Source organism: Panicum virgatum, chromosome 9N (genome assembly GCF_016808335.1).
Source record: "Panicum virgatum strain AP13 chromosome 9N, P.virgatum_v5, whole genome shotgun sequence".
In the NCBI taxonomy this organism is placed as follows: Eukaryota; Viridiplantae; Streptophyta; class Magnoliopsida; order Poales; family Poaceae; genus Panicum; species Panicum virgatum.
In genome coordinates this window covers 60,339,206-60,360,972 of record NC_053153.1, presented here as the reverse complement: position 1 = coordinate 60,360,972, position 21,767 = coordinate 60,339,206, and the positions used below count along the sequence as shown (strand labels likewise).

At 45.1% G+C, this 21,767-nt stretch overlaps 1 long non-coding RNA gene and 1 pseudogene across 1 annotated transcript; one reads left to right on the top strand and one right to left on the bottom strand.

Moving 5' to 3' along the window:
• Positions 1–1,399: 1,399 nt before the first annotated feature.
• On the bottom strand, positions 1,400–19,972 carry LOC120690399 (annotated as a pseudogene).
• Positions 17,053–18,908, top strand: LOC120690400. The gene is made up of 2 exons (XR_005681740.1): positions 17,053–18,418; positions 18,617–18,908. It is a non-coding gene; the product is annotated as an uncharacterized LOC120690400 (long non-coding RNA).
• Positions 19,973–21,767: the final 1,795 nt, after the last annotated feature.

Sequence of the window (21,767 nt, the reverse complement as noted above, 5' to 3'; positions counted from 1 at the left end):
GTGGTGGTGGATCTAATTCAGCTAATTTTCTATACAAAAGTTATTGTATATACAAATATAAGACTACAACCAGAGAAGAGCAATGTCTATTAAGATAGATTCAGAAGGAATACAAATTTAAGCTATTTTTTTACAAAACTTATGGTATTTTGATCATGTAAAACAAATTTACTAGTAATGCAAACGTGAGACTTCGCAATAGCTCAAGAAGAATGTCAAGAGGCGATTTGTCCATACCTTTTAGTTGGTGAAAGTAGCAGCCAAAACAACAAACAGATTATTTAAGTTATCGTGGCTTTCTAGTTGACGGGAGTAGTACATAAACATATGATCTTTTTACGATAAAAAGAGAGCCATATAATCTTTTTGGACAGATGCCATCTCTCTTTGTATATGGACAACATGTATCTAGTTTGTTAGTTGGATTAACTACCATTCCATTGGGAAAGAAATTCTCTCTGATTGAAATAAGAAAGAGAAATCAAGAAGTAGCGATGTATTAGTTAGGTTAAATATGACCGATTGAATATTTTAGATTTAATTTTCTAGAGAGATTTATTATGCTGGATGTGATCAGTAGGATAATGTTAAGCTAATTTCTTCTGTAATGGTATGTGTGGGTAATTTACTTATAGATATAGGGGTTATTTTCGGCTACTTCTTCACAATGGTATTGGTGAGTAATTTTTAGAAACACTACAGATCCAATGGCTACTATTATAAATAATAATTCTATTATGATGGTCAGATATTTTGCTTTTCTAGAGAATTACTATGATTCCTCTTACTTTCTAGGGTGTCCACCTAGGATCTAAATGCTTTCACGTGGAGACTTCAAAGGAGCCTCCAATTAATAAGATTTGGATGTTTCAATTGACACCCCCACTCATACAAAAAAAAGGTCCAAACACTCAGCTGGGGTGGAGGGGTGTTAATAAGGGGTCTAATCACCTTTGTAACATAATGATCCACGGAGATCAGGGTTTTGCATCTCTTCTGAATCAAATCATGCCATGGTGCCTTTGTGAAAGTTGCTTGTTCGGTGAGGAGATGCCAATGGTGCCGTACCGTTAAGGGAGCAAATGGGTGACCCCTAGGTGCACCTCCAATCCTCTTTAGTTCAAAATTTTGTACTAGTTTTTCAAATTGAGATATGGTTTTGAAGAATTAGTATAAAATTTTGAACTAGAGAGAGTTGGAGGGGCACCTAATGGTTACCCCTGGCCACCGCTGCTAGGTAGCAATGAAACAATTTTGCATATATGTTATTTTTACGTAAAAAATATTCTGGACAGTAAAATGTGCAAAAAAATCCTAGACACAATAATAAACACAATAACCATGATTTCATCTCGAAATTCCATGAATTTAAAGTAAACAAGTTTATCTCACATAACCATAATTTTAATCTAGAAGAGTTCCATCTAATATGAAATAAAATATAAGTTTACATCTCATACTATGCCGACAAAATATTCTAAGCACAAAAACTAATGGCTATCATTCATCCAACACGAAGCTTCCTTTTTGGAGTCATCTTTTTTTTGTGCGGCCGCGGTAGGCATCCTTTCAGGACTACTAGTAGCAGTGGGTGTGAAGAGTTGCCCTCTCCTAATAAGAATGCAAGCTTGCTGCACAAAAATATGGCATGACAGTTAGATTTATACAAATAACTTATGATACAGTAAATGTCTATGTATTCCTTACCTTCTAGTAATCCTTCCTGGACTATCCCGTAGTATTTCTTCTCTTGTTAGCCTATTTGGTGTGCTATGTTCTTCAGGCACAGCTTTTGTAACATTCTTACTTGGTTGTACAAGAAATGTGGTGATCTATGACGAAAATTTCATGACATTTTAAAAAGGCGTCACAATCGCACACAATCCATGACGATTTTCAAATTTTCGTCATGTATTTGAAGGTATGGGCCCTTGGCCCAAAATTTAGTGATGTTTTATTGAATTCATCATAATCGAGCCCACAAAACAATGACGTTCCAGCATTAATGTCACAGAAATCGTCATAGTTATTTTGACTAGTATATGTATTGACATTCATCATTTTTATACAGGCAGTGTGGACTTGAGTCGACCACAACTAACCACCAGGCCGCCTAACCTAGTCTCAAATCTCAAAGATATAAAAAAATGACTTACCAATGAGCTATGCCCACATTCATGGTATGCTAGGCGTTATTTTGTTTAGTTAAATTATCAGTATGGGTTAAAAAGAAAACAAAAGTAGCAAAAGTAGCGGCAGGGTTCTTTTGTTAAAAAGAAAAGAAAAGTAGCGACAGGGGGGGTGAGAGGCTTTCGAACCCAGGTCCCCAGGGTACAAGGGACCGACCTTTCCATTAGACCACAGCATTTTTTGTAGTTGTACCAGGTATTAAACTTTTTATACATAGGTATCTCATGTTTTAATTCTGATAAAAAGAGGCAAAATGGCACATTTGGGATTCGAACCCGGCGTCACCAAGACCAGAAGCTAGTGCCCTACCATTGCGCCGAAGCTTCGTTTGTGAAGGTCATGGGCTATAAAAGTTTTATACATTATTTTTTAAACGTGGCCCTGCATTGAAGAACAAATGTGCGATTCATCTTATTCTTTTTAATCTGGAATTAAATTTTGTAATCAGTATTTCTCCCTCATAACAACTCCAAATTTGATGGTTCTTTTTTTTTGAATCTTTCTAAAATCAGAATATTTTATTTTGTGGCTTTTGTTTATATGTTAATTGCTATATCTTGATTATTTTCATATGACATGTTTTATTCCAACTAAATAGAGCATTGAAAAGCATGGTTTTTCATAACAACTGCTAATGTAACTTGGTATTTTTCAATGTTATGGTCAACATAAGGTGATGTCCAAAATTGAGATGCATACGAGTTTGAACATATTATGAGGTATGTAAATTCCAAAGTTTGACTTAAGTTATATGAAACAAAGTGAGAGATCTATCCATTTGTGAACAATATATACTTCAATTTTTATAAAATCTTATGAAATTTTTATGTAAAGTTTATACACCCATAAAATGATTCTATGGCAATTTATAGAATTTTCGAAGAAGTTTTAGGTATTATTATCATTATTTTGTAACAAGGGGGCAAGTAGAAGGTTGAATTATCCCTAGCAAACATTTGAAATTTTATCTATTTTTATGATACTAGCTTTAACAAAACATAAATACCTAAATAACATTTTTGAGATTTTTTTAAATATTATTTGTAGTTCAAATTCTAAATAATATCAATAAACCCGCCAAAAATGATATGTATGCAAAAATTTATTCAAATGGTAGAAAATAGCAAATCTGCTTAAAAATTACTGATACTTCTACAAGATGTTGTCGGTCAAATCCCATCGGCGAGTAGCGACAGGCAACATGAAGAGCCGGGAGGTCGCCGGGGCACTGGCAAGCGCTGCTCCCCCATCAACGGCCCGCAATCCTGGCACACGCTGCGGTTTTATAAGACGCAGGGCGTGCCACCTGACCTATACCCGATCAGGAAGGTGCGAACGTGCTTGTAACGATTTGTCTGCATACACAAACACGTGGAAACGTAAGTCCGAGCCGTGGTCGGCTCCCCGGGACGACTCTTGCATCGGCTTTAAAGAGCCGATCGAGTCCCGGTGTCAGATTGGATCTGCTAGTATCCGGATATTGATAAATAAAGTAAATAACTGTAAAGCTGCTTCAATTAAATCTTGCTAATCTAATCCACGATGGTAAAAGCTTCACTGCTAGATCGGAACATCCTACACGTAATTGGGCCTAATGAGCGTAATAAATAACTAAACCTTAACCAGAATAGAGGCCTAAGAACAAGCTAAAGCCGATTCCCAGATCAATTCCCTGTTAAGACTAAGGCAAAACATCTAATACGTCACCGGATCATCCAACCCGTTTGCAAGGCCTAACCTAGTAGATATTACGCCAATTCTTAAGTATAAGAATAAACCGTAACAGATTAGATCTACTAGATGGAAAAGAAGCAGGGTGTTGTCTCCGTGCAACTAATTCTATGCAACAAGAATTAGCATAAGATTAAAACGTGGCCGCACAGAAACAACATGATATTCATAGATGGTAAGCAACAAAAGCACAATGGATCTACTAAAAGTCATGCTACGAACATCAGGATAACTAGTACTACTCGCCATAAAAAACGCTTCAGTACGAGTAATACCAAGGTAAAAGCAAGAATAACGCTGCCCTGATCGCAAGAAGCGATCAGGGCAGCATGACGCTTACTTGGATGAAACCCTAGGATTAGGGGTGGTGGTGCGCCAAGAGTTGTTGATTGCAAACGTGATGACGTTCTCTTTTTACAAATACTAGAGGGTACATATTTATAGTTCGGAGACTTGGGAAACAATCTAAACTAATGTGTCCATATCGGACTCTATCTCTAACTCAATCTGAACTAAGTCTAAAGATACATGGCCCACATGGCCCAAATGCTCACGCAGGAGCCGATTCGTAAGCCTCCTTCAACTTCTTCATTAAGCCCAACTCACTCGCGGCCCATTAATTAACCTGTTAAATTATGGCGATAACACATGCCCCCTGGTTTTGGCAATGATAATTCCAAAACCACTCCGTTGCTTCATCTTCCCGTTAATGCTCATTAAAAACCGCTGCAACCACCAAGGAAGACACTACGTCTCTGCAACTGGCTCCTCGTAGAATGTGAAACTGCCGATCCATCTTCCATTTTTTTTTACTATTTAATCTCATCCCGAATCAACTCTCTTCACGACAAACTCATCTTCCTCCCAAAGCCAAGTAGCACAGAAAACCCCAACCTTCATTAGCCAGTAGCCATGGCGATTTCCTCTTCCTCCGACTCCAACTCCATCGGCTACTCTTCTTCTCCTCCTTCTTCCCCTTCTTCAAACTTCTCTGCCTCCTCCCTCGACTCCATTCCTGAGAGTCGGGAACCGACGCCGGAGCACAACCCGGTGGCGGCGTAGGAGGCGCTCGCTCCTCTGCACTGGGATGCAGAGGAGTTCGACTTCGGGATCGCCTCCGAAGATGACGAGCCCCAAACTGAAGGCGATGACCTCCAACTCCTGTTCCAGGAGGAGTTGGAGGGCAGCAGCGAAGAAGACTCCTCCCGGGATGGAGCCGATTCCTCCTCGGAAGAGGAGATCGGCTCCTCCTCCAGCAACGACAAACCGATGGGAGGGAAGCCCTTCCGATTCCTCGGGTCCTCCGAGGAAGACAACGAGGAAGAAGGCAGCGGCAGCGGCGGCGGCTGGAGCAGCGACGTCGAGACCGACGGCGGCAGCAACGCCTTTGACGGCGCCAGCGACGACGACGACGACAGCGACGGCGGAGATGCGCCGGCTTGAAGCCCCAAGCGCCGTAGGTACTAGGTACCAACGAGCGGTAGATGTAGGTAGTAGTGTAGAAGTAATATTGTAAAGCCGAAGGATTCTTCCTTTGTCAAATCGGTTTTTCTGTAAAAAACCAACTTTTAATGAAGCTTATCATCTTTTAACTTGTTCGCTCGGATCTCACCCCAAAAAGCCGATGGCATCGCATCAGGCTTTACTAATGTCCAAGAGCCGACGGAATTCAAAATTGGAAGCAACCCGCATAAGAACAGAACACCATCTCCACTCCGAATCCGACTCGAAATAGACACTCCAAATCCGAGCGTAATTCGAGAATCCCGCTCCATAAATTCGAGCAAAGACTCGCAAATCATCCAGAATTCGAATCAGAACCCGCAGAACAACCAAACCCTAAGTCAGCAGATCTGAACCATGGCGGATTCTGCAGCTCAGACAACGAATTCTGCAATCGATGATGCGACAATATGTGGCCTGAAGGTAACATTCAGCCTGCCTTTTAAATTTTCTTCAGCTTGTTAAGCCTCCAACAAATTAAACTCTGAAATAATACACCACATGTAAATTTCTGATTCTCTGAACTTCAGGTGTCAGACATCCTCCTGTCGCATCCTTCCAATCCAAAATCCTTTTGTCTTGGCCCACGAACTTATGAAAATCCCACAGATTTAATCTCCTGTGAAGCAAATAGGATCCCTTTTGTAAGTCAAAACATTGATTTGAATTCCTGGGCCGACTGCTTAAGAGCCTAGCCCAATCCACCCGAGAGCTGGACTACATGGTACAATAGAGTAGCAAAAGCCTACATACCCTTGTGGCAAGAACTGAACATAGCTGATGCACTCAGTCTATCATTATCTCCCTTGGATAAAGATGAAAACCTTCTGAAGACCATCGGCTATTTCTTGTCCGATGCTCTAAATTGTTTCCTCTTTGGTCATGGACCCATGACCCCTACTCTGCTGGATGTTACCATGATTACTGGCCTAGACATTAAGTCTCCTGATCCTGCAGCTCACAGAATGGTAGAAGTCCCCTTCAAACTTTCTTCTAAAACAGACTGCACAAACTGGAGCACTTATATGAACCAGCACATGAAAAATGAAAGGTCCAGTAAGTAAAAAGGAACACACAGCCTTTCTAAATCTTTGGCTAGAACATTTCATCTTCTGTGGTCCTTCCTTAGCCCCAACCAAGAATTATCTTCCTTTGGCTTACCATCTAGCCCATGGCAACCACACCAGCCTAGGCAAGCTTTTCCTCGGAGAAACATACAGATATCTCCACTTAATGACAACTAGCTTGCTCAGCCAAAGGAAACTCAGAACTGGAGGCCCCTGGTGGTTCATTCAGTTATGGGCACAGCTCTACTTCCAGCATCAGATCCCAAACTTCCAAAGCTTTGCCAAGAATTCCTTCCCTGACGAGAATGGCAGACCAATTAGATGCACCAGCTATTGCCAAGCCTTATTCAGCCTTCCTGGCAGTAAACTGAACTCAACAGATGCAGCAAAATGGTTCAGAATTTTCTACAAAGGACTAGGGAATCCCCTCTTCTTTCCATTCACTGAATCTGAAGTCTTCGAGAACCCAACTACCTTCAGACTGGACAGCTTTGCCGATGACAACAACACTCGGCATCTATATTCTCTAATGATCCGACCTGGCTTTCTTCCTGTCAGCATAAGCACTTCCAACAGAATCATCAAACCAGGTTATGAAACCTATCAGCCAGTCATAGTAGCTCGGCAGTTCAGCCTAGGACAAGTCCCTCCCCATTTCCATATTCACCACTTGGTGGAGAGTAGAGCCGATCTACCTAACGGTCTTACCAGTTCAAGATGCTACAGCATGTTCGACAACCTCCACATTCTAATACCAGCCGATCTATCTTTTACTTCCTTGTCAATCGGCTTTAACACTTGGTGGGAAATGTGGAAAACTCACGTATTCAGAAGAGATTTAGGCCCTCTACTGCAGAAAATTGATCCTGAATATGTAATCCCCGAGGAAGAGGTACTGAATCCGTGATCTTATTCTTTCTAACCCCTCTCCCAATTTCTCTTGGCTAACCTTGCTCATCTTGCTTACAGCAACAAGATGGTCCAGAACCCATGACAACCAACGGGGAACCATTTACTTTCTTCCATCCGCCCCTGATGTTCTCTTTTGTAAGGGATCGCCATCGATGAAGAAAGTAATAATGACTGTTCAGCCAGACTTACTACAGTCGGCCTCTAAGCGGAGACAATTCTCTGGAGGTGCTGCCCCCCGAGTGCCAACTAAGAAAAGGAAGATCTTCATGAGACGGGTCATCAAGAAGACAACACAACCTTCCCCAAGTCCATCAGACTCCAACACCAACCAGGTAATCCATCTCTCTGAATTCTCCTGAACGTTCTCCCCTTTTATATGCACATATACTCTGGTTGATTATAATCCTTTCTCCAGGACACAACTGAAGAAATCCTCAGCACTGAAAGCCCATCACAATAGAGAACCGCTGTTCATGAAGTCGATACTGGAACAACTGAAATCCCTGAACAGCAAGAAGCAACCATCGTCCAAGCAGAAATTCGCAGCGAAGAAACTGCAACAGATGATGTGACGATGGAAGCCCAACCCAGAACTCCTGAAGCTCCAATAGAGACGCGTGACGAACAAGCCGACATAGCCGATGCCACTGCCGCTGCCCCAATTGAGCCGATCACACTCGGATCGACCATTACTTCTTCCTTACAACAGGTAACACTACAAGAGCCACTTCTAAATCAGCCGATAACTCCATTAATGCACTTTGCCCCCACACTAACTTCAATATTTTCACAGGGCTTTGATATTTTAGACTTGCTCTCCTTTGACCTGGCAACAATGGGTCTGACTGCCCTTGGAGCAAAGGTACCAACTCCACAGCAATCGGCTAACCTGGCAGATCAGCTTCAACTCATCAAGGGTCTGCTCTCTGCTCCAATCAGAACCCTAGTCGACGACTCCAAAGAAATACAGAAAATCCTAGAGCTGATAGAATCCCAACTCCCAGAGTCACTTCGGGTCAAGCTTTGGCCAGCCGGCCATCTTCCCTTCTTTCGGACAGAAGTGAAAGCAGCACAACAGAGAATAGAATTACGTCATTTTCAAATCCCTCTGAAAGCTGACATTGCTCAGAAGTGCAAACTGCTCAACCAAAAGAAAGCAACTCTGGATGCTAAAGCTGACATCTCCGAGAGTACAAGGCGGCTCAACCTCCTGGAAAAGGAACTGATGGAACTAGAAGAAAAGGTCCGCACCACCCAAAGACTGATCCAAGAGGAGAAAACCTCGATTGCAAACTCCAAGCAAGAAGCCCAAGAAATGACCGAGCAGATACGGGCAGAGTTTGTAGAGATAAGCACCTTGAGTCAACAGATAGTAACAGGCGATGACAAGGACGACGAAGCGATCATCGCAAGAGCCGACACCGTACGCGCAGAAGCCATCCATGCCATAGAAGGGTTCCTGAACTAGTAGAACTATTCAGAAAACATTTAATGTTGCCTGTTAAACCCGAAACTTGTACTCATTAAAAACATCTTAAGTCAATGGTGACACATCGGCTGCCTTGCATCTGATATAATTTTTTTTGCAGGCCAACTCAACGTGTTGGCCTCTCTCACTTTTTTGCCTCTTTTTTTTATGCCCAGCCTGTCCATTAGCCTGGGCATAATATGAGGATGATCTGATCAGCTTGAACCCCGTGTCATCGGCAAACTTTCTAAATTCCTCCGATATAAAGACCGATCATCCATTGGTCGTGATGGTCTGAGGGATCCCAAACCTATGAATGATGTGCTCCTTAATGAAATCGATCACATCTTTCGATGCCACCGACCTCATGGGTACCACCTCCACCCATTTTGTGAAATAATCTGTGACAGCTAACACCCATTGGTGACCTTTGCTATATGGCGGGTTAATCTGGCCAATCATATCCATGGCCCAACCCCTGAATGGCCATGGCTTAATGATAGGATTCATTACTGATGCCGGTACCATCTGATTTTTGCCGAATCTCTGACATGCCTGACATCCCTTGTAATATTTAAAGCAATCCTCTTGTATGGTAGGCCAGTAATATCCCGATCGTCTAATCAGCCATTTCATCTTGTGAGCCGATTGATGAGTACCGCAGGCTCCTTCATGAACCTCATGCAAGAGCCGATTCGACTCCGAAGGCCTCAAACATTTAAGTAGCAATCCTTTCAAAGTCCTGTAGAACATGTCGTCCCCTATCAGAACATACTTCATATCTTTGAGTCTTATCCTTCTGGGTGCCCCCCGAGCCGAATCCTTCAAATAATTGAAGATATTGGCTCTCCAGTCTCCAGGTTCTAGAAACTGAACCTCTACGTCGACTCCATCGGATGTTTCCTTGTATCCGGAAGCCATCTGTGCCAAGTCATTGGCTTCACTGTTCAAAGTCCTTCGTATCCAGTGGAAATTAATGTACCTGAATTGTGACATCAACTCACGGCACTGCATCCATATCGGAAAAAGAGCTTCGCTCTCACATTTATATTCTTCCGTGAGCTGAGAAATCTCCAGTTTTGAATCCCCAAATATTTCCACTGCTTCTACACCAGCTTCCAGGAGTAACTCCAATCCTTTGCGAACGACCTCATATTCTACTAAATTATTGGTGCATGGAGTAGCCATCCTGATGGAAAAAGAATATGTCGCCCCACGAGGCGATACCAACAGAATTCCTACGCCGCACCGATCATCACAAGCCGATCCGTCAAAGAACATGGCCCAGGCACGTGCAAAAAGTGCAGATACGTCAGTGTTGACCCTGTCTGCAATGAGATCCGCCAGTGCCTGCCCCTTGACTGCCTTTGCAGGTTGATATCGGATATCGAATTCTGACAATGCAAACATCCATTTTCCTAGTCGGCCTTTCAGAATAGGAGCCGATAACATATGCTTGATGACATCCGATTTACATATAACGATCGTCTCCGCCGAGAGCAAAATATATCGAAGCTTTGTACATGTAAAGAATAAACAAAGACAAACCTTTTCGATCTCAGGATACCTGGTCTCAGCATCCAACATGCGCCTGCTGAGGTAGAAGACAACCCTCTCCTGGTCGTCATGTTTTTGAATCAGAACCGAGGCGATGGAAGTGTCACCCACGGACAGATACACATAGAAAGGCCTGTCCTGCCGTGGAGGAACCAAAACTGGAGGCTTCGACAAGTATTCCTTGATTTCGTCGAAAGCTTGCTGCTGCTCTGCCCCCCAGTGAAATTCATCCTCGGACTTGATCTTCACCAGACCCATGAACGGCTCGATACGCCCCAACAGATTGAAGATAAATCGTCTGACAAAATTGATTTTGCCGATGAGCTTTTGTAACTCCTTCTTCGTAGTAGGTGGCTTCATTGTCTTTACCGCCTTCTGACTCTTCAAGCCGATCTCGATTCCCCGCTTATGCACCAGGAATCCTAAGAACTGACCGGCTGACACGCCAAAGGCACATTTCTTTGGGTTCATTTTGAGCCCAAACTTCCGAGTCCGTTCCAAAACTTTATGCAAATCTTCCAGATGCCCCTCAGCTGACATGGACTTTACCACGACATCATCAATGTAGATTTCTACTAGCTTGCCGATGAGATCATGAAAAATGTAATTCATGGCGCATTGATACGTTGCACCGGCATTTTTCAATCTAAAGGTCATAACCAAATACTCGAACAAGCCAACCGCGCCTGGTACTCTGAACGCGGTCTTGCTTATGTCTTCTAGGGCCATGAAAATCTGGTTGTAGCCAGCGTTACCATCCATAAAGCTCAGCATTTTGTGGCTGGCAGCGGCGTTGATGAATATTTCTGCTACGGGCATCGGATATTCGTCCCTTGGCGTCGCTCTGTTGAGGTCTCTGAAATCCACACAGACTCTCCATCGGCCATCCTTCTTCTGTACAGGGACCACACTTGAGATCCATTCTGCATACCTGTATGGCCTTATGAACCCTGCGTCCAACATCTTTTGCACCTCTTTCTTGACCTCCTCCAGGACTTCAGCCATCATCTGTCTTGCTCGTTGTTGAAACGGCCGAAATCCTTTATTAAGCGGGAGCCGATGTTCGACAATGCTTCTATCCAGACCAGGCATTTCAGTATAATCCCACGCGAAATAATCCCGATATTTCCTCAACAGTGCTATCATCGGCTCACGCAGACTCGGGCCTAGCTTCTTGCTGATAAATGTTGGTCGCGGCTTATCCCCGGGACCAATATCAACTTCCTCCAAATCGTCAGCTGATGTAAACCCGTACCCCAACTTGCCGTCGCCTGTTAAATCGACTGCAGATGCATGCGACTCGTCATCATCTGCCACGTCGACAGCAAACATGGGGAGATGACAAAAGAAAATTTTCGGCCGACCGCACGGGCCGGCCGTTTCTATATTACTCCTTGAAACTGAATGCTCATTAACTGACCAGCTATCGGAGCAGGCCATTATTTGTACATAATGTAACAACTTTAACTCCAAACATATATTACTCATTTTTTGGGGCCGGTCGCTGGGACCGGCCTCTCTAATCTTGTTGGATTCCGTAGCTTGCCAGGATGTTTTTACTCTATGAGGCCAGTGGATAAGACCAGCCTCAGCCCGTTTTTTGTCGCTTTGATCCGATCACAGTCTTCCAGCGTGATCCCTGAGATCGGCTCTTGCCCTTCCGCGTCCCAGGCGTTCATGTCTGCGAGCGAAACCTCGCTGGAGTCATCTGCACGGACCACCTCCACTTCATCGCCATCCCACTGGACCAAACACTGGTGCATCATGGAAGGAACACAACAATTGGCGTGAATCCAATCCCTCCCAAGAAGCACTGTGTATGTACTCTTACTGTTGACGATGAAGAACGAGGTTGGGACGGTCTTGCGGCCAACTGTCAACTTCACATTGAGGACGCCCTACGCCTCTGACGGTTGGCCGTTGAAAACATTGAGCATCACATTGGTCTTGATAAGATCAGCAGTGGAACGACCCAATCGGCGCAGCACTGAGTACGGCATCAGATTGACTGCGGCGCCAGTGTCGACCAACATCCTATTCACAGGCTTGCCATCGATGAGGCCTTTGAGATACAATCCCTTCAGGTGCTTGTAGCTTTTCTCCTTGGGCTTCTCGAAGATGATCGGCTGTGGGCCGAGATCCAGCTGCGCGATGGCCAATTCCTCCGGTTGGGGCACCCGAAACTCCGACTGGAGCACGAACACCATGTTCACATCAGCCGATGGCTTGTCATCGGCTCTTGGCTGCTTGGGGCGCCACTCCCTCCTTGGAGGGCGCCTTTCCACCCTTTGCGGGCGACTGACTTGCTCTGCGAGATCCGGACGCGCTTTCCTCAGCACGTCAAGATACCTTGCCTCCGCCTCTTCGAGATTGCGTAGGCGCAGCACCCTGCGCTTCTGTGAGCGGCTGAGCCCGTCAGGACACCATCGTGGACGATGATACTTATCTTCCTCTTCTGGTTCAAGATCATCCCTAGATGGCCGCCTAACATGGTCGTCATGACGTGTTTTGGGCCCCAAGCGTTGGAACACTGATGTCTCGCCCGGCTGGCGTCCCCGAGGCCTGCACTCCAAGCAATCATCTATAGTAGGCAATCGGCTCATGCTGGAATTCCAACAGTACCTGAAGAACGGGCAATGCCAGTGGTTGCGTATAGCCTGGCGCCTCCCCAGCGTCCTCCCTGTGCGGTGCTCATACTCCTCCTCTTCCGATTCATATCGGCGGCGCAACTTGTACTGATACTGGTACTTTTCCAGAAGCCGATTGTAAGCTGGGAGCTGATTGCGGATGTGACGCACTTGTTCTTCAGTAACATGTTGCTGCTCCGGCTCATGTTCATCCTGGGGCCGTTTACCAGAAGCGGCCTCTCTCCTCTGCTCGTCACGGCGGTGTATGGGTCCTGCCATGTTAATCTGGAATGCTAGGTTCTGGCCCTTGGTTCCGAAATCTGACAGCTCCACCACGTTATCTTGTGGGAATGGTTGACTGTCCACCTTCATCGTGTGTTGGGCCAGAATTAATCAGCCGTGCTCGATAGCCGACTAGATCTACCGACGTAGCTCCTTGCAGTCATTTGTGGTATGGGTGAACGAGTGGTGCCACTTGCAGTACAGCCTCCCCTGCAGCTCTTGCGTCGTTGGCAGCTTATGATTCTCTGAGAGGTTCAACTGCTTCTCCTTGAGCAGTAAGTCGAATATCTGCTCTGTCTTGGCCACGTCAAAGTCAAAGCCCTTCACAAGCCCCTTCTGTTTGACCCACTTGCACGGGACGGGGTTTGCCCCCCCGGGTCCACTCTGCCACAACCACTTCTTGTTACTCGCCAGAATCATCGGAATCACCTGCTTGGGCCATATTGACATGGCTTTGAATTTTTCCTGATACAGCTCAGGGTGATAGTGTTCATACTCCATAAGCTTCTGCACCATGTGTGCCAGCGAGGTGAATTCCAACTGAAAAGCCAGATCCTTGATCGGCTTAGCGAGCCCCAGAACAGCCAAATCGACTGCCTCTTTCTCTGTGATGCGTGATGAGTAGCATCGATTCTTAACTTCTCTGAAGCGCTGGACGTACTCTGACACACTTTCCCCTCGCTTCTGCTTGACTTGGGCGAGGTCAGCAATCCCGGCTTCAGCAGCTTCTGAATGATACTGGGTGTGGAACTGTTCTTCCAGCTGCCTCCAAGTCCGGATTGAATCTATGGGCAGTGATGTATACCATCCAAAGGCTGAACCGGTGAAGGACTGGGAGAAGAAATGGATCCTTAGAGGATCCGACACTGAGATTATCCCAAGCTGCGTTAGGTATCGGCTCACGTGCTCGATAGAGATGGCCCCTTCTGACCCACTGAACTTGGTGAACTCTGGGAGCCAATACTTGGGTGGCAACGGGATCAAGTCGTAATCACTTGGATACGGCATAGAATAGCCGATCGCCTTTCTCTTGGGCAGGATACCGAACTGGTCCCTTAGTATTTCACTGACCTGCTCCACACTAAGAACTCCTAGGGCCGAGGGCTCAGCACTCGGCCCGGTAGCGTACTTCGCTAGCCATGCCTGCTTCTCCGCATCTGCTCCTGAAGCACCAGTACCCACCAGATGTCCCGTGCGTGTTGGGTTGATATTGTCAGGTATGTACACGCACGTGTAGCTGTGCGGGATCTCTTTGGGTGGCTCGCTCAGGAATTGTCCCTCCCCGGGGTCACCACCGATCTTGTAGACGACGTAGATCGGCGAACTCTGCGGTCCTGCTGCCGCGAGCGAGTACTATACTGGCGGCCTAGATTGCAATGCAGCTTCCCCCCTATGGCTCCCCAGGACTGGTCTTGATGGGGAGTACTGGTACTTGATCACCTCCTGGACAACACGATGTGCCACACACTCGAGCTCATTCACCAGGCTTTCTGAGTGCCGATGAAGCGTGTGAGCCACCATGTAGTTCATCTTCTGGCGTAGGGCTCTAGTGCGCTCTTCTGATGGTACGGACAGGTCAATGTTGTCGAGAGCGCCTTCAGGTGAGAACCCCTTCCACCTGATGCCGTGGTTGCGGGTCCTCTCGAAAGAGCCGATGAGATCGGCTTCGAACTGAGCTTTGACCTCATCGTATTTTTGCTTGTGTTCTGGAGTCAGCTCTTCATACGTGACAGGTTTAGTGACCGGGGGAACCGGTGCTTGGTCCTGAAGTCCTGTCATTTCTGCGGCGGGCGTTGTTGCTGATGAAGGTCTCACTGGGCGTGCCAGAATGTGTTGTCGGTCAAAACTCACCGGCGAGTAGTGACAGGCAACACGAAGAGCCTGGAGGTCGCCGGGGCGCTGGCAAGCACTGCTCCCTCGTCAACGGCCCGCAATCCTGGCACACGCCGCGGCTTTATAAGACGCAGGGCGTGCCACCTGACCTATACCCAATCAGGAAGGTGCGAACGTGCTTGCAACGATTTGCATGCATACACAAACACGTGGAAACGTAAGTCCGAGCCGTGGTCGGCTCCCCGGGACGACTCTTGCATAGGCTTTAAAGAGCCGATCGAGTCCCGGTGTCAGATTGGATCTGCTTGTATCCGGATATTGATAAATAAAGCAAATAACTGTAAAGCTGCTTCAATTAAATCTTGCTAATCTAATCCATGACACTGCTAGATCGGAACATCCTACACGTAATTGGGCCTAATGAGCATAATAAATAACTAAACCTTAACCAGAATAGAGGCCTAAGAACAAGCTAAAGCTGATTCCCAGATCAATTCCCTGTTAAGACTAAGGCAAAGCATCTAATACGTCACCGGATCATCCAACCCGTTTGCAAGGCCTAACCTAGTAGATATTACGCCAATTCTTAAGTATAAGAATAAACCGTAACAGATTAGATCTACTAGATGGAAAAGAAGCAGGGTGCTGTCTCCGTGCAACTAATTCTATGCAACAAGAATTAGCATAAGATTAAAACGTGGCCTCGCAGAAACAACATGATATTCATAGATGGTAAGCAACAAAAGCACGATGGATCTACTAAAAGCCATGCTACGAACATCAGGATAACTAGTACTACTCGCCATAAAAAACGCTTCAGTACGAGTAATACCAAGGTAAAAGCAAGAACAACGCTGCCCTGATCGCAAGAAGCGATCAGGGCAGCATGACGCTTACTTGGATGAAACCCTAGGATTAGGGGTGGCGGTGCGCCAAGAGTTGTTGATTGCAAACGTGATGACATTCCCTTTTTACAAATACTAGAGGTTACATATTTATAGTCCGGAGATTTGGGAAACAATCTAAACTAATGTGTCCATATCGGACTCTATATCTAACTCAATCTGAACTAAGTCTAAAGATACATGGCTCACATGCCCCAAATGCTCACGCAGGAGCCGATTCGTAAGCCTCCTTCAACTTCTTCATTAAGCCCAACTCACTCGCGGCCCATTAATTAACCTGTTAAATTATGGCGATAACACAAGACAACTAATATGTAGTTTATTGTATGTAAAAAATATATTGATATATATAAGATAATTATTTTTGTGTGCTACTTCATATGGTGCAATAAAATGAAAAAGGATATAGAGAAAACGTTAAGTAGAGAAACAATCATACATCAATCCGGCCCAAATGGCCCAACTACTTTCAACCGTTCATCGAGTATCCAATGGCTCTCATTTTCTATCCCAACCCTTAAGGCTTGCTCCAAGGGGGCACGGTAAACCGCCCCCACCCTACGTAGGGGGGCTTTGGGGGGAGCGAGCGCTCCAACGGCTCCCTCCACAGCTCCCCCTACGTAAGGGGAGAGATGAATCTCCCACGTGTATGGAGGGAGTTCACATCTCCTCCTATATTTTAATCACATCATTTCTTCATGATATTAATCTCGTTTGAGTCCCGTAATATGATGATAATGTGTATTATGACAGTACAAATATTGTATGATTTTGTAAATTCAAAAACGATAAATAAATAGTTAGTTAATGAGTGATAGTATATAGAGGGAATAGATATGAGGGGAATGGTCGGAGAAAAGGAGTTATAAGAGGAGAAATTTTTTTGGAGGAAAATAATAAAATATAGTAAATAGTATGTTTGAGGGGTTGGACGAGAGGAATAGTCGGAGATAGCCTAAAAAGCGGCGCAGCAGTCCCCCCGAAAACCTAGCTACTCTTCCTCATCTCTCTCTCTCCCCCATCGCTCTCTCCCAAAATCCCCTCCTGGCGGCGCCTCCTCCGGCCGCGTGGATGACGGCAGCACGCGCTGGCCGCTCTCCCCCTAGCTCCCCGAGCACTGGAGCCGGAGGACCCGGGGCTCGCGCATCCAGCCACGGCAGGATCCAGCGGCGCGGAGCTCCTGGCCCCCCAGCTCGCGGAGCTCCGGCGCAGGCAGCCTGACTCCCCGAGGCGAGCCCAGCCGTTGCGTCCTCCCTCGCCACCCACCACTGCAGCTAGGAGGACGCTGCTGCCAAGGAGGATCCTCTTCTCAGATCCGCCGCGCCCGTCCTCAACTCACCCCGTAACAACGACGGGTGGTCGGATCCACAAACTCCTCCACGATTCCACAATGGTAGCCTGGGCGTCGAGGACCTTCTTCGCCGCGGCTCCTGCGGCGGTGTCCTAGGCGGAGCCCCCTTCCATGGCTGCGGCTCGCCGGGGACTACGCCTACCTCCTCTCCAGGGTCCGTCACCACAAGGTAGGGAGCAAAAGCGTGGTGTTTTCGATTTCGTTGGTTTTTCTGGCGGCCATTCCAGTGCGTAGATCCAGCGGCCTGCAACCTGTTCGAGCAAATGCCTAAATGGTATGTTGCGTATTTTGCAGCTTCTTTGTTTTCTTATCTGCACATTCAGTTGTCTCATGGATATACATTGGTAAGTTTCCATGGGAACCTTTGTTTTTTTAGACTAGGATATACAATGGTAAGTTTCCATGAAAGCACAAGTACTGTTGCTTGATTGCTTCTCTAGCCAGAATCAAGTTGTTAGTCCCACCATTTCCAGTTGAATCCCCTGCTGGTATGTGCGTTTTGCTTTCAGTAGTCATTGCACAAGCTGCACTTGCACGCCTAGGCTCAATATTCAGCATTTTAAAGTTGATTAACATCCTTGCGACATTTCTGTAGCTTTGTGCAAGCTGCGATGCTATGTCATCTTAAGAATTTACCTTGTTACTACATTTCAAAGTTGATTAACGGCCTTGCGACATTTCCAGTTGATTAACTACCATGTGTCAAGAATTTAACCTTGATACTACAATTTTTCATGTCTAGCATGTCCATCTTTTAATGCCTATGTCCTTTTTTTTTTTGCTTTCAGGATTCAGACGATCTCATTAGGAAACAAAGGGTAATATGATGGGTAAACTATAGGATAGTGGACTGGTTTAGCATGGATAAAATCTAAGAAGTATTTATAGATATGCTCCTTCATGATTTTGCTATGTCTATTTTTAGAACCGAAGATCAGAGGTGTTATCAACTGCTATATGCTGTGCAATTGTGCTAACTTGAGTTGCTGCTGGTATGTTCAGTTTATTGCTATGTTTTCTTGCATTGTGCAGTGAATTATATCAGCATGTTGGAAATAAGATAATAGATTATGTTGGACATAAGATACCAGTACCTACAACTCATATAGAGCAGGACATTCTAAATACAACTACAATACCAGCTAATCATTTTCATCTGGGCTGTTTGTGATTTTTTCTCATGCTTACAGCAAGCAAGGAGACTCGTGAGGGACGGAGGAGCCGCAGCTTCAAGGAACAGTAAGCTAGAGAGATTGGTCGATGATAAGACTAGGCAGAAAGAAGCAGAAGGCGGAAGAGATTTTTTAATTAATAATAGCTCTTCTATATTATATACCTGAGTTGTTGATGCTGTAATGCTGTAATTTCAGTTGATACAATCTAGGCCTGGATAGGTTATCTATTGTCAGCATTATTGGATTATTAATTTTGAGTTGAAGTTTTGTTAGCTGATAATTAATCTAGGCCTGAAATCAGTCCCAACTTAGTGGCTCTCTTTGAATTCGGCCCATCAATTCATGGGCGTTGCTGCTGATGTCACTCGCCACGTCACCTGCCATGTTGATTGCCACGTCACCTACCATGTCAGCCCCACTTTCCACGTCATTGCCATGTCACTGACCATGTCAATTTACACATCATCATTGTTATCCATGCCATCGCCAAGTCAACAGCCACGTTATTCTCTATGTCATCAATGTGTGACTTGGCAATTGAATCTGTGACGAAAATTATACTGTTTGTGACATTTATTTTCGTCATAGAAAACGGGCTTGGGTTGGGCTTAGGGGGGCTCGGAGACATTCTATGACATTTTTAAAATATCATGGATTAAGCAATCCATAACAAAATTTTAAGGAACGTCAAATAGTATGATCTATGACGCTCAATACATGACGTTATTTGAGATCGTCATAGATACTATTTTATGATGGTTTTTTAGTGATCTATGACGAAATTTAATCGTCATAGATCAACAGATTTTTTGTAGTGTTTCGCTTTCTAAAGTAAAATAGAATAATTTATAATAACATCCGGTAGTATTTAAAATTATAGATGAAGAAAATCAATAGTTACCTCTTTTTCGCTGTCCCATTGAGTTTGCACTTAGAACTTGCTTGCCTGTGTCCTTTTTCACCAAACCTTGCGTATGTCATAGGTCCTTTAATCATTTTCTGACCCTTTGCATTGGTTGGGGCAGTACCATTGTCACCTCCATTTGCTCCTCCAACTTCAGTTGAACCTTCACCATCTTTTGCAGCTTTCTTCTTGTGGCCACCCTTCATAAATCCTTTCAACCTTAGTTTTCTTCGTCTCCTTGCCTCTCCTTTAGCAAGAGGTGCACCAACAACAAATGGTAGTTCCACCCTCGGCCATTGTGTTTTATCTGTCATTGGCTCAATCTCTCTACCATAAGCAGCCCTGAATCTATCCACCGAGTAGTACTCGTGCACAAACTGTTCAAGGTCAAGTCCCCATTGGCTGCTTACAAAGGCCAATACATGTTGACATGGCTTACTAGTGTGCCGCCACTCAAGACATGTACAAGTCCTTTTATTTAACTTCACTATATGCCTCTCAACTTTCCTGCTATGGTCCCAGACCTCTGCACTCCAATTAGCAGATGGTACAATTCTCAAGTGCCCCAACCTCTAGTATTTAACTTCAGCTGAAGCATAATAGCTGGAAGTATCTTGCCTCCAGATAGCCTGTATGCAATTTCTCTTCTCTTGTTCCATAATCGCATGATCATTTCTCAAATCTTATCAACAAGGTCGGCCATAGGTAAGTCTTTATGGTCTCTAATCCAAAAAATAGAGAATTAATCAAAACAAATCAATGTACTCACCTCTACGGTGCTTTGCCCTTTATGTTTGGTGCCATTTATTTTCCAAGGGCAGAGACCACTTGACTTGCAAAAACACTTATATCTTGTCTTATCTGACTTCCCTGTACCTAAATCAAACTCCTTATTGATGGCATATTGCCGCACTGCCATATTGAACTCCTCCATGGTTGGGTAGATTGTGCCGACATCCATTGGTGGGTTGTTCTTATCATATGAAATCACCATCTCACTTGGAATGACATCACTAGTAGGAATGACAGCACCATCATAATCTCCTTGTTCATCCATTCAGTGATCAAAAACCTCTGTAGGTACAATAGTATGCTCCTCTTCTCTCAAGCCTAGAAGTTCACACATCTGATTTTCACTTATTAGTGCAAATCGACCTTCCTCATCATGTGTCTCCACTATCTGTAAGTCAGTCCAATCAACTCATGCTATAATTTCCTCATGTTCTGGTTCAAACCTAAAACGAAAAAATTAAGGGCACATATATCACTATATGAACGAGCTACTAAACACAAACAATAATAGAAAAAATTAAGGGCATCACCTTGGCACATCAACTACAACCATATTGCACTGTATTTGCGGAGGAGCAGTAGTGCCACAGCCTGAAAAAACTAACATATATGTGACAACTGACAATGTAACATGTAATCACAAGGCAATGGCATAATCTTTGTGAACAAGGCAAATCAGTAGAAGTAGACATGGGTACCTTCAGACACATGGAGAGAAGGCCATCAGCGGAGATGCACTCTAGGGGCAACAACTCTGGCAGCCCTATCGACCACGCGAGTGTCGACTTCACTTGCGCGGCCAGGGAGCCGGCGCCTTCGGCCATTGCGAGCATGGGCAGAGCAGTGCCACCCTCGGCCATGGCGGGCGTGGACAGTATGCCGCTGCCCTAGGCCATGGCAGGTGCGGGCAGGGCAGCACCGCCCTCGGCATGGCGGGTGCGGCCACTCTACCGCCGCCCTTGGCCACGGTGGGCGCGGGCAGGGCAGCGCTGCCCTCGGCCATGGTGTGTGGAGGCAGGGCAGGCGCGGCCAGTCCGCCATCGGCGTCGACCATGGCAGGCGTGAAGGTCGTTTGTAGAGGTGAAGGTGAAAATTTACCAAAACTATTAATTAATGTTCAGAATGTTGAAGCTCTTGTTCAATGAAATCAACCTACAGGCATGGACGTGAATTAAACTAGAGAAAACTATAGGCTAAACTCATAGGAGCATGCAAGCTCCACCTTATGGTCAATTTGTTCATGTAGTGAAAATAATCGTCCGTGCTCAGAATCCTGTCACGAAAAGTATAAAACTCAGCTCTGCTGGCAAAATAATATGATGAATAAGAAATTCAATGAAGCCATAGTATAAACATTCAATGATTTATAACATATGTGTGTTACAAGGTTTGCGGCTTGCATTCAGAGTTATGTGTGAAACAAACATCAGCCAAGTTGTTTGTTACCTTCTAGCTAGGAGAGCGGCGTCT